The 16,781-nt window shown below is 48.6% G+C and overlaps 1 protein-coding gene across 2 annotated transcripts in view; it reads left to right on the top strand.

The window, feature by feature from the left end:
- Positions 1 to 16,781, top strand: part of Bicra (BRD4 interacting chromatin remodeling complex associated protein) — a 72,011-nt gene that overhangs the window by 29,134 nt on the left and 26,096 nt on the right. The window lies entirely within an intron of this gene.

The raw sequence follows: 16,781 nt of genomic DNA, 5'->3' as shown, positions 1-16,781 counted from the left end.
GTTGCTGGGTGCTGTGCTGCATGTTCGAGGGACGTTCGGGTGGAGCCTTGCAGGCCATGGGAGGACATTACTTTTCCTGCGAGGTTGACTGGAACCCTGAGATAACTCTAACCCAACGGGAACACAAGGGACTCAGCTTCTCTTTGTATCCCTGTGAGAATCAGGCAGAGGCTGGGGAAATCCATGTGGAGGCTGGTGGAGGGATTCTGGGGGAATGTAGGTTTGGTGTATTTTTTAATTTTGGCTAAGTGAGGTAATGGTTTCGAGGAAAAGGAGGTGCTTGTTCCATACAAGGGGTTGGGGAGGGTCTAACTTCAGGGCCCCCGAACCTAGGAAAGCCTGCTGTGTCCACAGTGGACTTGGGGAGTACATCTCAATTTTTAATGGTAGGTTGGTGTGGCCAGGACACATTGGTCACATTCCATATTTTTATTAACATTTCTTAAATTGTGTTGTGTGTGTGCCCCAAGATTGCAGGTGCCTACAGACCAGAGGTATTGACTGCCCCTGGAGCTGGACTTATATGCATTTCTGAGCTGCTATGTGGGTGCTGGAATTGAGCTTGGGTCCATTTGGAAATCAGTACATACTCTTAACTGCTAAGCCATCCCTCCATCCCTACTTTCCTATTTTTTAAGGTGAAAAAATAAATTTGGAGATGGCTCAGTGGGTAAAGGTGCCTGCCGCCAAGACTCACAGCCTGAGTTCCACTCTTTAAGACCCACATGGTGGAAAGAGAGAACTGGCTCCCACAAGTTGACCTCTGACCTCCAAACCTAATTCCCCACAACACAAAATAAGTAAATAAATGTAATGGAGAAATTTTTAACAAAAGTAAATTGAGACAGAATAATTTGCTCTGGCAGTTACACAGTCACTCCGCTTGGTTGCTCTTTGACAGGGTTTAATTGAGGTGCAGTTTGCATACCGACAACCAGCCCATCCAAGCATACAGTTCCCACACCAGCCAAGTCCTTTCAACATGAGAGAGAAATTTTAGTACAATTTTCATTTCCTCATGTCCCTTAGCTACTCACCTTCCCATTCTCCATCCACTCTGACCCCTGAGGAGTGCACACATACTGGCTGTCTCTAGGTTAACCCATGCCCCATGTTGAGCGTGAACATAACCCTCATGATATGATTTCCCATTCACTGGGGCAATAAAACCAGGGCCTTCTGCATGGCTAAGCAGTTACTCTACCGCTGCCCCCAGCCCCTCACTGGGGGATTCTAGGCAGGGGCTCTACCCCTGAGCCACACCCCAGCCCCTCACTGGGGGATTCTAGGCAGGGGCTCTACCCCTGAGCCACACCCCAGCCCCTCACTGGGGGATTCTAGGCAGAGGCTCTACCACTGGGCCACGCCCCCAGCCCCTCCCTCGGGTATTGTAGTAGATGAGTGCACTACTACTGAGCTGTGTCCACAGCCTTTCACTTTCTTTTTAAATCTTTTTATTTTGAGACAGCATCTTGCTAAGTTAGTCAGGCTGACCTTAAAATCACTGTATCACAGACAGGCCTTGGGTTTGGGATCTTCCTCAGCCTCCTGTGTAGCTAGGTGACAGGCCTGTAACACTTAGCCCTGCTCACTGTCATTCTAGTCTGGTATTTCTTGCCACTTTGTAACACATCAGACCTTTCTTTATGTGGGTGAAATACATTGCATTAGCTCCGTGGACTGCATTTCCCATGATTCACTCTTCAGGTGGTAGATGTTTGAGTTGATTTTACTTTTGAGTTTTCGTGAATCCTGTGAGTGTGTCTGATTTCCTGCGTGAGCATGTGTTTTCATTTATGCTGTTTATGTGAGAACGAATGGGACCTCTGGCTCAGAGGCCAGCTCACTGTTACCTTACTCAACAACTAACTCTACCAGATGACCCCCAGCAGCTGACCGGTTTACCGTCCCACCGGCCATGAATGGAAACTCGACTTGTTAGCCTTTTGACTATTCATGCCTTCTGTTGGAGGGCATATGAGTCGTGTGCGGTTCAGAACATTCTGGAACATATTTTAGGGTCCATATCTACCCCTTATTCCAAATCAGCATCAGGAGTATCTATCTGCCTACCTAGTCCGTGTTTGGCTCTCAATGAAGTCTTCTCAAACCTTTATAGATGAGCATGGCAGTCTTCCCCTGTGCCCCCTGCTGCCTGTGGACAAGATGCCCCTCTCTGGGCCCTTTGGGGTCCCACCGTCTATGTGATGCAGGATATCTTTTTGGATGCATGGTAGACATGGAGTCCCTATTCGATGGTGTTGCCCCACAGTGGGAATTTTTGCACACTTTTCATTTTTCGCTTGACTCTGTTGACCTGAAAGTTGCTCTGTAGTGGATGATGACCATGAACTTCTGTTGCTTCTGCTCCCACCTCTGAGTGCTGGGATTTCCCCAGCCTAGTGATGGCAGATGGGAAGCCCTGTTGGGAATGTTGGTCTCCGAAACTGTTTATTGTCCAGGGCCAGCAAGAAGGGACACCCTCGAAGCGACCATCCCAGCAGGCTCCTTTGGACACGTGCTGTCTTTGTGTTGACCTGGTTCCCTGTTGCTTGGGTCTCTCAATTGTTCTGGCTGGTTCTGCTGATCCACCTTCACCTTTGGTGATGGATCTGAAGCCTGGTATCATTGTCTTCCCAGATAGACTGTGTGTGTCTCAGCTACTGGGTGTGATCCACTCTGTGACCTTTGACCTTTCCTTTAATAGTTGGCAAGCCCTTGCTGGATCCCCTGGGCCTTGTGTCTGAGTGGCAGGGTACGGTGCTGACAGTCTCCCGTGGATGCCCCGTACCCCATCCTTGATCATTCTGTTCAGCACCATCTCTGGTCACACTGAGCATAGCCCTCCGTCATCCAGGCAGTGTTTATACAAAGTGCCCAAACAAGAGTATTGTCCAGCAGTTCCTCCTGGGGGAAACACGCAGGAGCTCAGATCAGTCATGTTTATGGCATGTCAGCCACTCTTTGGAAAAAAGCAGATCAGGAGGAGGGAGGCTGTCTGGCAAGAAGAAGGCTTCCAGTCTAGATGCGGTCCATTTGAGCCACTGACCTGGTGACAATTGGGGAAGGGAGGAAGGACCAAAGCAAGAGCAGTCGCGTGCAAAGGTCCTGAGGCAGACTTGTGCCCAGCAAATGGGTGGGAAACCGAATGAGCCAGTGTGGCAGGTGGGGGGATGGAAGACTGGTTGCTAGGTAAGAAGGTGAGGGTTTATGCCAGATGAGGCGAGGAATCAAGGAAGAGCGCTGGCTGACAGACCTGAGCCAATCTCGTCCTACCTGTGCCTTGGGTGTGACCAGTGAGCTAGCAGAGGACAGTGGCTTCAGTCCTGAAGCTGTGGGGCACGGGCACCTGAGCCCTGAGATCAGCTCATTGCACAGGGAAGCAACCAGTTAGAGCCCATTGGCAACAGGGTTCTTTCTGTAGATTCAGGGGCCTGTTGGCTTGCTTTTGCTGTTTTCTGTGCTTGAGATAAAACCCAGGGCCCTGAACAGGCTGGGTAACTACTATGCTACTGAGTCTTTCCCCGGCCCTCTCCCCCTGCTCCTCACTGGCGGGAGTCTAGGCAGGAGCTCTATCACTGAGCCACCCTTCCAGCCTTTGTTTTTTCAGAGTGAGGCTTTCCCTATGTAAACCCAAGCTGGCTTGAACTCCCCATCCTCCTGCTCAGCCTCCCAAGTTCTGGGGCTACAGGCTGGAGCCACACCTGCCACTCGTCTCTCTCTCTCTCTCTCTCTCTCTCTCTCTCTCTCTCTCTCTCTCTGTGTGTGTGTGTGTGTGTGTGTGTGTGTCTTTCTCTCTGTCTCTTGAGACAGAGTTTCTCTGTATAGTTCTGGCTGTCTTGGACTTCTCTTTGTAGACCAGGCTGTCCTCGAACTCACAGAGATCCGCCTGCCTCTGCTTCCCGAGGCCTGGGATTAAAGGGGTGCGCTACCCCTGCATGGCTCGTGTATTTTTTTCTTGTTCCTGGATATCATCTAGGACACCACTTATATTTATTTAGTCACCAATTCCTCATCCTTTCTTGTTGTGTCCTTGATTCACCCAGCCCCGATATTTGATGACTCTAGTGACTTTAAGGACCATCCCTTGGGGATTTTGTAGAATGGGCCCGGTGGGAATATCTGGTGTTTTCTTCGCACTACATGGAGTGACATGGGTTTGGAAAGACAGGCACAGGCCAAGGGCCCATTCATTACATCATACCAAAGGTATGTATGTGGTCAAGCGCCTGGGGATGTGATTCTGCTGCAAGAGTGGTGGCTATCTAGCGTGCGGAGGACCCTGAGTTAAATTTCCAACTTTCACAAAGCAAAGGATCTGTTTTTGGTTGTGTATGTGTGCGTGCATGCATGCAAGCATGTATGTGTTTGTGTTTGCGTGTATGTGTTCATGTGTAACTCTGTGGAGTCCATTGTTGCCTTCCACCCTCCCATCCAGGGATCAAAGTCAGGTGATCAGGCTTTTGTGGCAAATATCATCTACCGAGCCATCTTGACGGCCCTAATTCTTTGATTTCTTTGTGAACACAGTGGTGAACCCTGTGTTATATTTTAATGGATTTTTTAAAAAAGATTTGTTTGTTTTTATTTTAAGTATGAGTGTTTGCCTGTGTGTATGCCTGGTGCTCACGGAGGTTAGAATAGGGTATCATATTCCCTGGAACTGGAGTTATGGGTGGTTGTGAGCTGCCATATGGGTGCTATGCTAAACCTGGATCCTCTGAAAGAGCAGCCAGTGCTCTTAACTGCAGAGCCATCCGGCCCCATATTGACTTTAAATTAACTGAAGAGTGGACAAAACGAGTCCAGCAATGGCATTGAATACATGTCCTTGTACCTTCCCTTGCCCCTCCCCCTTCCATGCTCCTATCCTTCCTTCCCATCCTCCCTGCTTCGTTCCACAAATACTTAAATCGAGGTTCTGTGTCCGAGAGACTATGTGCAGTATTTTCTTTCTGCCCGCATCGCTTCCCCTCTCTTGCGTCTTCTCTTTAAACCAGCCCTTCCCTTCTGATTCCTTTTTGAGGCTTTAATTAAAGCTGACAAGCATGACACAGAAGTCGCCAGAACGGAAGCATTCAAGACCAGGACTGGGCCAGCCCGGGGGCTGACCCCCAGGAACTCACGGAAGAGTTTCATCCCTGGGTCTTAAGATAATGGAATCAGAGGATAGAAGCTTAATCCAGCTGTTTAGAGGTGATATTAGATGAGATCAGGACCCAGGCATGAGCCCTCTCCCTGCAGCGTGTGCTGTGGCTGCATAAAGAAACAGAAACTGGGCTTGGTGGCTGCAATCTCTGCACTCGGGAGAAGCCTGGAAGCCCAGAGTTCAAGACCAGCTGGAGCTACCTGAGACCCTGACTTTGGGAGGGGGGTGGGGCAGGGATGTAGCTCAATTGGTAGAGTGTTTGCCTAGTGTGCACAACTCTCTCCAAAACCATGTTCTTTTGTGTTACAGCTCCAACAATGCTCTGAGCTAAATCAGTCTATTTTCTCTAAAGTAACCCACCTCAAGTATTTCATTATGGTAACAAGAACCGGACTAATACATCAGATATAGCAAGCATCATTTTCTTTATCATGAGCAATGGTGCCTTTTTTTTTTAATCTTTTTTTTAAACTTATTTATTTATTTATTATGTATACAATGTTCTGTCTGTGTGTATGCCTGCAGGCCAGAAGAGGGCACCAGACCTCATTACAGATGGTTGTGAGCCACCATGTGGTTGCTGGGAATTGAACTCAGGACCTTTGGAAGAGCAGGCAATGCTCTTAACCTCTGAGCCATCTCTCCAGCCCCCAATGGTGCCTTTCTTTCCTATCTGCTGGCCACATTCTGTGGGGCATTAATTCATATGTTTATTACATACTTAAATTCTTCTACATTTGAAATTTTGGGGATGAAGAAAAACTGGAAGTTGCTTTTCAATGAAAAGGAACACAGAGCCCAGGTCATGAGCCTGGTAGGTACTCATGCCCACTGTGAGGTCTAAGTGACTTCTGGGCAGATCAGTGAGTACTGGAAACTTTGAATAGATGGAGGTGAGGACAGGAAATGAAGAGATTGCCTGGGTCTAGGGGGCGTGGCTCAATGGTGGAGCCCCTGCCTAGAACCCCCCCAGTGAGGGGTTGGGGCGTGGCTCAGTGGTAGAGCCCCTGTCTAGAATCCCCCAGTGAGGGGCTGGGGCGTGGCTCAGAGGTAGAGCCCCTGCCTAGAATCCCCCAGTGAGGGGCTGGGGCGTGGCTCAGTGGTAGAGCCCCTGCCTAGAATCCCCCAGTGAGGGGCTGGGGTGTGGCTCAGTGGTAGAGCCCCTGCCTAGAATCCCTCAGTAAGGGGCTGGGGTGTGGCTCAGTGGTAGAGCCCCTGCCTAGAATCCCCCAGTGAGGGGCTGGGGTGTGGCTCAGTGGTAGAGCCCCTGCCTAGAATCCCCCAGTGAGGGGCTGGGGTGTGGCTCAGTGGTAGAGCCCCTGCCTAGAATCCCCCAGTGAGGGGCTGGGGTGTGGCTCAGTGGTAGAGCCCCTGCCTAGAATCCCTCAGTGAGGGGCTGGGGTGTGGCTCAGTGGTAGAGCCCCTGCCTAGAATCCCCCAGTGAGGGGCTGGGGTGTGGCTCAGTGGTAGAGCCCCTGCCTAGAATCCCCCAGTGAGGGGCTGGGGTGTGGCTCAGTGGAAGAACCCCTGCCTGAGATACCCAAGGCTCTGGTACCATCTCCGGTACAGCATTGACAATAATCATCTTTGCGGTGGCTAGTATGCTTACATGACCACAAAATTTGAATAGTGCAGTGTTCAACACCCTCCCCCACCCCAGCAGATCCAGATGTTTGAGTGTTTTATTTTAAAAGTCAGAAGAAGCTTGAGTCTTTTTTTCTCATCCCTGGTCACTTCTCAGCTCCCGAGTAGTTAATCAATGTGTGCGTGGCCTGCCCTTCCTTCCCACAGCTCTTTACACATACAAGGCTGTTCAAAATATGTGTTCTTTTACCTCCTTTACCCCAATTTTTAAGATTTATTTTTACTTTTAATTATATGTACACGTGTGTCTGTGGTGGAAGTATGCTCATGAGTGTGGGTGCCAGGATGGCCAAAAGGGCATGTTGTGTCCTCAGGAGCTCTAATTATACAGGAAGTTGTGAGTGCTGGATATGAGGGCTGGGAAGTGAGCTGGGTGTTCTGTAAGTGCATCGGGCGCTGTCAACTGTGAACCATCACAGTGCCCGTCTATCACATCTTAAAAATAATCGCATTCATTTGTTGTGTAAGTGTAGAGGTGTGGGGTACCAATGGATTCCAGAGCTCAGCTGGCTGGAGTCCACCAAGGGGTCATGGGGAAGACACTTGCCACCAAGCCTGATGACCTGAACTTAAACTTGACCCCTGTAGCCTACCGAGTGGAAGGAAGAGATGACTCCTGCACATCGTCCTCTGACCTCCACATGTGGCACACATGTACCCTCGTCACTAAAATAAATGTAGTAAAATAAATAAATGTTGCCTTCACACATTCTCAGAGGAGTGTAACTACAGCCGCAGTTGCTTTGAGAGCATTCTCTTTCTTTTTTAAAGATTTATTTTTTTATGTATACAGTGTTCTGCCTGCATGCCGGAAGAGGGCACCAGATCTTATTATAGATGGTTGTGAGCCTCCATGTGGTTGCTGGGAATTGAATTCAGGACCTCTGGAAGAGCCACCTCTCCAGCCTGAGAACATTCTTATTACCCAGAAGACGCCACGGCTGTGAGCTCCTTACCCAGCTATCAGTAGGGTTTCTGGCTACTAGTAACTTGTTTCTGTGTCTGGACCCAGCTGACCTGGACACTTCATCCCAGCGCCTTGATCGGGTAGTCTTTGGGTTTGACTTCTCTTCCACTTCCTGTTTTCTGGTCTCTGTGCCATCACATTCTAGACTGTTTGCTTCTTATGACTGCATGCCCCCTTTATATGGCTCTCCTTCGGGGCTGAGCCATCTGCCGATTGGTTGGGGTCTTTTCCACCTATGACTCTGATGAACCGGGCATGTGTACGTGTTTTTGTGTGGACCTAGGTTTCTCTTTTTGAGACAGTGTCTTGCTGTGTAGCTCAGGCTTGTTTTAGACTGATCAAGTTAGCCTCGAATACCTCTTAAGTAGCTTGATTGAGATTACAGGTCTATGCCACCACACCCAGATGCACAAGGCATTTTTCCAAACTAGCCATGTTTGGTTCAGTATTTGAGCGAGGAATACATAGCCTTTTAAAGCATCGCTTGGTGAATGTTGCCAATATTATCCAAATAAGCATCATGAAGGCTGGAATCAGAGCAGCTGCAGCATTTTAGAAGGCTCCCTGAGGTCCCCTGATGGTCCGTCTACCCTCCTCTTCCTTAAGACTTGCATACCTCAGGGTTTTCCCCCAGTTCTAGAGATTGTCAGAGCTCAGCACAGAGCGTCATGTCTGATCATGCTTTCTTTGTGCCAGTTTATGTTAGGGCCTCCGGTGTTGCTTCCTGTGCAGAAATGCATTCCCTCCTTGCCAGAACAACACCTCATCCCATGCCTGAGTTTGGTACTAGGACAGATGATAGGTAGTTTTTTAGGTTGGGGCTCTTTTGTTTACTGGCTAAGCTGGGGATCAAGCCCAGGGCATTATGTGTGTTGGGCAGGGGCTCTACCACTGAGCCACACCCCGGCCTCCTCACTGGGGGATTCTAGGCAAGCCCCGATAGATTCATTTTGTATGAATTAGGAAAAGACTACTTTTTGCTGGTGATTGCCGTCATGTCCAAGCACAGACTTATAAACTGTGCAGTCAAGAACATGTGCATCTGTATACAAGCGAACATATCTAGTCCAAGTTTGACATGCATTGCATATGCAGTATGAATTTATACAACATGGTAATTTTCTGTGACTGCTCTAAGAAATTCAATTATTGGAGGCTTGAAACAGAAGTACAGCTGGGTATGAGGCACAAACGTGTGATCTAGCACTTTGGAGAGGGAAGCAGCAGGGTCAGGAGTTTGGGGACATCCTTGGCTAGTTGGCAAGCTGGAGGTCAGCCTGTGTGAGACTGCCTCAGAAAAGGACTGAAACAAAACAAAACCCAGTACCCAGCTCCTGGGTTATGCTGTCTCTAGTGGGAAAGATAGTTGAGGAAGCAGATGACAGTGGCCACCTCCACTGCCTGAGGCTTGGGACAAGGCGGCCTTGCTGGCGTGAGGAAGGGACTGTGGAGGTGCTTGTGTGTGTGCGTGTAGACTTGCACTGGTGTCTGAATGAAGGTAGCTGTGTGTGTGATTTACTGCTGCGTCTTGGTGCCCAGCAAGGGTAAGGATTGTAAGAAAGGCCGAGCCACTCTGATGGCCTCTGTCTTCCAGTTGATGGATGAGGACTTTAATTAGCAGCAGGTGGCTGGGTTTGGAGGCACACCCCGTAATCCTAACACTTGAGAGAGGTTGTAGCACGAATTCTAATTAGTCTGAATTATAAAAACCAGGGATCAGATATCGAGGGTGAAAGGTGAAAGATTAGAAAAACAGAGTAGTTTTTCTAGTCGTGTCCCCCCCCCCCCCCCCACGCAAGACAGGGTTTCTCTGTGTAACAGCCATAGCTGTCCTGGAGCTAGCTCTTGTAGACCAGGCTGGCCTTGAACTCACAGAGATCCACGCTCCTCTGCCTCCCGAATGCTGGGATTAAAGGTGTGTGTGTGTGCCACTGTCTGGCTTCCGTGGCTAACTAGTGTGGCTAGCTGTATACTCTGATCTTTAGGCAAGCTTTGTTTGTTAAAGCACAAACAAAATATCACCGCAAGAGTTGAGGCAGGAAGATCATGGACTACAAAATGAAGGCCTGTCTCTACAGATAAATAATTAGTACATGTTTGGAGACGGCGGCCCTTGAGGGATTACTACACAGTGTTCTTTTCGTCAATTACATTTTTAAATGTATTATTTGTGGGGAGGGCGGGAGAATGTCAGAGTACATCTGTGACAGCCAGAAGGCAGCTCCTTTCACCATCTATGTTCTCAGGATCCCACGTGGGTCATCAGGCTTCCCGGCAGGCCCTTCACATCCTGAGCCATCTTGTAGCCCTAAAACCAGTCTTTCTCCTCACTGCAGATCTTTAGATGGGTTTTCAGCCTTTGCTGAGTGACAGAGGAGCTGCCACAGCTCAGCTCCAGCTCCGTCCAAGCCAGAAAGCAAGTTCCTTTGTTTACTAGAAGAACTTGTTCTGTGACTTCCACTGTCTTACAGAAGTCACGCCTGTACACTTTAGTGTTTATTGTGTGGTGCCATGGCGACCATAGCTTCAGGGGGAGCTGAGAGTGATCCTAAGGAGATAGGATACCCCCAGCTTATGCCTCAGTGTGACCCAGAGTGCACATACAGATACATGTGACCAAATGTGCTTTCGGGTTCTCCATTCTTCTGTACTGGTTTTATTACAGTTTGTGGGGTTTTTTTCCCCCTGAAGAGGGGAGTCTTTTTTTTTTTTTCTTTCTTTCTTTTCTGACTGGGAAGAGTTGGAACAAGGTCTACTTATGTAGCTCAGGCTGGCCTCCTCAAACCAGTAATTCTCCTGCCTCAGCCCCCAGCGTGTTGGGATGACAGGTGCACCACACCCAGTTTATTTGGTTGTTTTAAACCTGCCCTTGGCCCAAGCCTGCTGCTCTGGTTTCCCAAGCCTGACTGTCGCCCTCAGAAAGGTCTTTGTTTATGGAGCTGGCAGGCAGGCCATCCTCAGAGAGTGAGAAAGCAAGTGGAGGAAGTGAGGAATGAGGGGCTCTGGGGTGCTGGTGATGGGAAGGAGCAGGTGTGCCGGGAATGTAAGGCTCACTAACATAATTCTGGAAATGAACAGTAGCCTTTCTCTGGAGTTTACTGGAGCCTTTGGATTCTGGGTCCTGCTAGCAGGCTGGCTCCCCTGCAGCTACCAATGACGATGCAAAACTCTGGTTGCATTCCGACTGGGGGAGGGATCCTCAGGGCCTTTTGGAAGGACACCCTGTTACTGCTCTTCTCTGAGACTGCTTGTAGTTGGCAAGCCTCATGGGGAAGCATCAGGGCTTCAGAGTCATGGGGTCTGGGTTCAAGTTTAGGTCCCACAGTGTCCTTACTCCCTGCGTGCCATTTTATTTACTGGAAAATGTGACTCAGTGTTGTTCCTCCGTCACTGTCACTCAGTGGGGACAGAGTTAGTACCGATGCCTAGGACATGCTTGGGCAGTGTCCTTAGGCTCAGTGGTGTATCTGTCAGCTTTTTGGTAGAGCTATAGTAACAAGTAGGACCTGGGGCTCAGTCACTGAAGAAGAGAGCTGCAGTGACAAGTGGGCCTCAGGTCTCAGGCTCAGCTGAGAGAGATACAGGAATAAGGGAGCCTCAGGTCTCTACAATTACAGGGACAAAGATGCAGCTGCTATGTATATCCCAGTCCTGGTTTGACTGTAGCTTGGTCACATGTCTGCTGTGTCCTGAGACCAAGGCAGAGCCGTGACACCTTGGGTTCCGTCACTCAGCTCATGCTGTGCACGCAGCAGGTCTGGCCCAGGTCTAGAGGCCTGACTTCCATACCAGAGCTCCGCACCCGCTGTCATATAGCTCAGTTACTTTCTCAAGAGGGGTAATCTAGAAAGGGCCACCCCTGGGTGAGAACCCTTGCCGTGTCCCCTCCCCACCATCTTTACCTCTCCCTACATAAAATGCTCAGTGTGTGCCCTTTTCGTTAGATGCCCCCAAACAATGGACTTCTTTAACTTCCATTGTTCATTCATTTATCCGTTTTCTATATTCACTGAACCTCCCTCTACCACCTCAGCCTCAGATTCAGGGGTCTCAGGCAGGAAGCAGGTGACAACCCCCGTGCTGGTAAGGGCCCACTTGTGGCAGGGAGCCAGTGAAGAGGAAGCAGATCATCAGACATGGGCTAGCCGATACCAATGTGAGTTTTATTTCACTAATTACATTTTTAATTCATTTTAGTTTTACATTTTATATGTATGAATGTTTTGCCTGCGCGTATATCTGTGCACCACATGCATGCAATGCCTATGGAAGCCAGAAGAGAGCCTGGGATTACAGGTGGTTGTCATCTGTACTGTGGATGCTGGGAATTGAACCTTGGTCTTTTAGAAGAGCAGTTGGTGCTTTAACCACTGAGCCGTCTTTCCAGCCTCACTTTGATTTATTTTGTATATTACAGTTGCAGAGGGATTAAATGGATTTCCAAGCTCTGCGGTGGTGATTTTACTTGTTGAGCCTGCTTGCTGGCCCCTGGTGTTGTTTTTTCTGAAGCAGGCCTTTTTTTGGTCTAGGGTGACCCAAGTGCTGGGATTCCAGGCACGAGCCACCAAGCCCAGCTCCTCTTTCCAAACTCAAGGTCTGTCTATGACAGTGGTTTTCAACTTCCTAATGCTGCAACCCTTTAATACAGTTCCTCATTTGGTTTTGACCCCCCAGCTGTAAAATTGGTTTCATCGCTACTTCATAACTGTCATTTTGCTACTGTTAGGAATCGTCAAGTAAATATTTTTGGAGATAAGTAAGGGTTTGCTAAAAGGATCGTGACCCATAGGTCAAGAAACGCTGATCCGAAATGTTCCATCGTACAGATACACAGGACAGTTTATTTGCCCATTCACGGCTATCTTCCTCTGAGCTGTTGTGGGAAACCCTATGGTGGTCTCTGGTGTATAAATCCCTCTTCAGGACGTTCGATTCCTTTGCACACATACCCAGAAGTGGAGCTTCTTACAGTGCTTGGTGCTAGTGCTATTTTTAATGTTCTGAGGAACTGCCAAACCCTGTCCACAGCAGCCAGCGGGGTTGTGCTCCTGCCAGCAATGAGCAAGGGCTCCGGTTTCCCACAGCCCTGCCAGCACTTGTTACTTCCCAGTTTCTTCACGGTAGTCACTCTGAGGGGTGTGGGGCCTTGTCTGATTGGGGCTCAGAGTGCATTTCCCCTGATGATGAGTCACACTGGGCATCCTTTTGTGTGCTGTTGGATGTTTGTGTGTTTTCTCTGGAGCTCAAACTCAGGATCCTTGTGCATGCTCGGCAGGAGCTCTGACCCTGAGCCATGCCTCTAACCCCTCACTGGGGGATTCTAGGCAGGGGCTCTACCACTGAGCCACACCCCAGCCCCTTACTAGGGAAACATCTCTCTTCTCTTCCTTCTCTCTTTATGTGTGTATCACTCTCTTGCTCACTCTGACTCACTCTGTATGTTTGAAGACTAGAGAACAACCTCTAGTGTCATCCTCTTTTGAGACACCACTTGGCCAGGAAGCCCAGAGATCCTCGGTCTCCTCCTCCCCAGTGCTGAGATTACAAATGTATGCTACCACACCCAGATTTTTTTGGATTTATTTATTTATTATGTATACAGTGTTCTGCCTGCATGTATGCCTGCGCACCAGAAGAGGGCACCAGACCTCATGACACACCAGAAGAGGGCACCAGACCACCATGTGGTTGCTGGGGATTGAACTCAGGTCCCTTTGGAAGAGCAACAAGTGCTCTTAACCGCTGAGCCATCTCTTCAGCCCATACCGAGATTTTTATGTGGGGTAGGTGCTAGTGATCAAATTCAGGGCCTCCGGCATGCAGAGCACTACTTTCCATTTCTTTTTTCTTTTCTTAAACATGCCTACTGCAAAGCCTGGTATGGTAGCACACACCTTTAATCTCTGTGAGTTTCAGAATAGCCAGAGAGCTACATAGTGAGACCCTGTATCAAATAAAACAAACAAGAAAATCAAGATGAAACAAAACCAAAAACATGACTACTGCAAAGGAAACCCAACAATGTTGAGCATTCAGCAGTTAGACATGGACTGTGACTGGTCTTGGAGGCAGCAACATCATTGGGACCTGAGAAAGCGAGGCCAGCCTGGGGAACCAAGGCTATGCGCATCATGGTATGTTTTTGTAATCGCAGCATTTAGGGTGCCAGTAGTTTGAGGCCCCTGGCTTCTGGCTTGGCTCAAGCTCTGCAAACAACTGTCCCCAAATGGAAGCCCAGGGGGAGCTGAGGGGAAGCCCTACGTACTCTGTGGAAACAGTTTTGTTGTCGTTATACTTATTTGATTGGCGAGTGTGTGTTCACAGCATGTGTGGAAATAAGACTTCTGTCCTTCTACCACATTGTTCCCAGGCAGCAAACTGAGGTCACCAGTCTTGGTGGCAAGTGCCTTTGCAAGCTGAGCCATTTTGTCACCTTTGTTTTCCGTTTATTTCTATATATTTTGTTTTGTTTTTCAAAACAGGGTTTCTCTGTGTAGCCCTGGCTGTCCTGGAACTCACTCTGTAGATGAAGCTAGCCTCGAACTCCAGAAATCTGCCTGCCTCTGCCTCCTCAGTGCTCCATTAAAGGTATGTACCACCATGGTCAGCCTTTTTAGCCACTGTAGGAACTTGCAGTTGCAGGCAGCACACCGGGAGCCCAGGAGGAGAGGGCCTGGGCCTCAGGGTCTTAGACAGGTGCTGTGTAATCTTCCACATTTCTCATCTCGAGCAGGTGGGTGTGAACTCACATTCCTGCTTCTGTAGCTCCAGTCTCAGAAGGGCCGGAGTGCCACCCTGCTCAGCCATCTCACCACTATGGCTTTGTTTCTTGAGACAGAGTCTTGCTTGGTTGCCCAGGTTGGCCTCAAACTCACTATCCTCCTATCTTTGCATTCCAGAAGATGGGATTGCAGGTGTGGGCCACTGTGTCTGTCTGTGTGGCTGGACCTTTTATTTTCTCATGATTTCCTGGTGTGAAGTGTCCCCTGGATACTCGTGCAGTTTGTCATTTGTAAGCCAAAGAAACTGTAGAGTGCTTTCTGGAGAGAGTCTTTGTGCGAGGTGAGCTCCATTGGTGGTGACCTCAGGAAGGGACATCCAAGATAAGATGCAAGAAATCAAGGCGGGGGAGGGGGAGAAAGGTGGGAGGAGGGAGAGAAGGGTGGGAGGAAGGGGAGGGAAATGGGAGGCTGGGAGGAGGCAGAAACTTGTTTTTTTTCCTTTTCTCAATAAAAAAAAAATAAAAAAAATGTATAAGTTAAAAAAAAAAAGAAATCAAGGCCATGAGGGGCAGTAGTGACACACACCTTTAATCTCAGCACTTGGGATGGGAAGCAGAGACAGGTAGATCTCTGAGTTCAAGGCCAGCCTGGTCTACAGAGTGTAGACAGCCAGGGCTACACAAAGAAACCCTCCTCCCCCCCAAAAAAAGAGAGAAAAAGAAACCATGGTGTGGAAAGTTCTTCTGTGTATGTGTTGCTTTTATTGGTTAATGAATAAAGAAACTGCTTGGGCAAAAGGCGGGAATTCTAAGCAGAGATAGAGGAGAAAAGAAGGCTGAATCAGGGCAATGTCATGTAGCTGCCCTGGAGACAGACACCCTGGAACCTTACCAGTAAACCACAAGCCTCGTGGTAAAAGACAAAATAATAGGAATGGGTTGATTTAAGATGTAAGAGTTAGTTAAAAAGAAGCCTGAGCTGAGCTAATAAGCCAAGCAGTGTTGTAATTATTATAGTTTCTGTGTGATTATTTTGGGTCTGGGCAGCCAGGAACAAACAAGCAGCCTCCGCCTACAAAACCAAAGTTGTGTGTTAAGTGGCTGATGGACCACAGATCTGCAGGAACCAGACTCTATCCTCCAGGATATAGATGCCATGTTTCAATGAGTATTGTGGCTGCTTAATACAACACACCTGTTTCAAATAATAAGAACTGGCCATAGGGCCAGATGCAGTGGTACATAACCTTTCTTTAACTTCCATCCTTGAGAGACAAAGACAAGACCTCTGTGAGTTCTAGGCTAACTAGGGTTACATACTGAGAGCCTATACTTCCCTCATCACCTACCCAAACCCCCAAAAAGGAATTGACTCTAGAAGGCAGGGGTTTGACAACTCAATGGTAAAGTCCCTGCCTAGAATCCCGCAGTGAGGGTCTGGGGTGTGGCTCAATGGTAAAATGATCATGTACTTCAAATACAATTATTTGGGTTCAATCGCTCGTACAAAAAATAATAAAGAGGGCTGGGGAGATGGCTCAGAGGTTAAGAGCACTGGCTGCTCTTCCAGAGGTCCTGAGTTCAGTTCCCAGCAACAACATGGTGGTTCATAACTATCCACAATGATATGGTGCCCTCTTCTGGCTTGCAGGTGTACATGCATACAGACCACTGTATACATAATAAATCTTTTAAAAAAATAATAATAATAAAGAGCTAGAATTGGGTATTTTATTTTAAACTGAAGTATCAGTAAATAGTTTGGTATAGTGTATGCTATGGTGTATATGTATATGTACTATAGATCATGTACATATGTGTAACTTTTTTTTATTGAGAAAAGGAAGAAAAAAAAAACAAGTTTCCACCTCCTCCCAGCCTCCCATTTCCCTCCCCCTCCTCCCACCCTTCTCCCCCTCCTCCCATCCTTCTCCCCCTCCTCCCACTCCTCTCCCCCTCCCTCTCCAGTCCAAAGAGCAGTCAGGGTTCCCTGCCCTGTGGTAAGTCCTAGGTCCTCCCCCCTCTGTCCATATCTAGAAAGGTGAACATCCAAACTGGCTAGGCTCCCACAAAGCCAGCACATTGCATAGGATCAAAACCCCGTGCCATTGTCCTTGGCTTCTCATCAGCCCTCATTGTTCGCCATGCCATGTTCAGAGAGTCCAGTTTTAACCCATGCTTTTTCAGTCACAGTCCAGCTGGCCTTGGTGAGCTCCCAGTAGATCAGCTCCACTGTCTCAATGGGTGGGTGCACCCCTCGTGGTCCCGACTTCTTTGCTCATGTTCTCCCTCCTTCTGCT

This window comes from Microtus oregoni, unplaced genomic scaffold (assembly GCF_018167655.1).
Source record: "Microtus oregoni isolate MIOR12 unplaced genomic scaffold, Mior012 000006F_ref0000085, whole genome shotgun sequence".
In the NCBI taxonomy this organism is placed as follows: domain Eukaryota; kingdom Metazoa; phylum Chordata; class Mammalia; order Rodentia; family Cricetidae; genus Microtus; species Microtus oregoni.
Note: the sequence above shows the minus strand (reverse complement) of the source record. Positions and strands in the feature narration are given on the sequence as shown.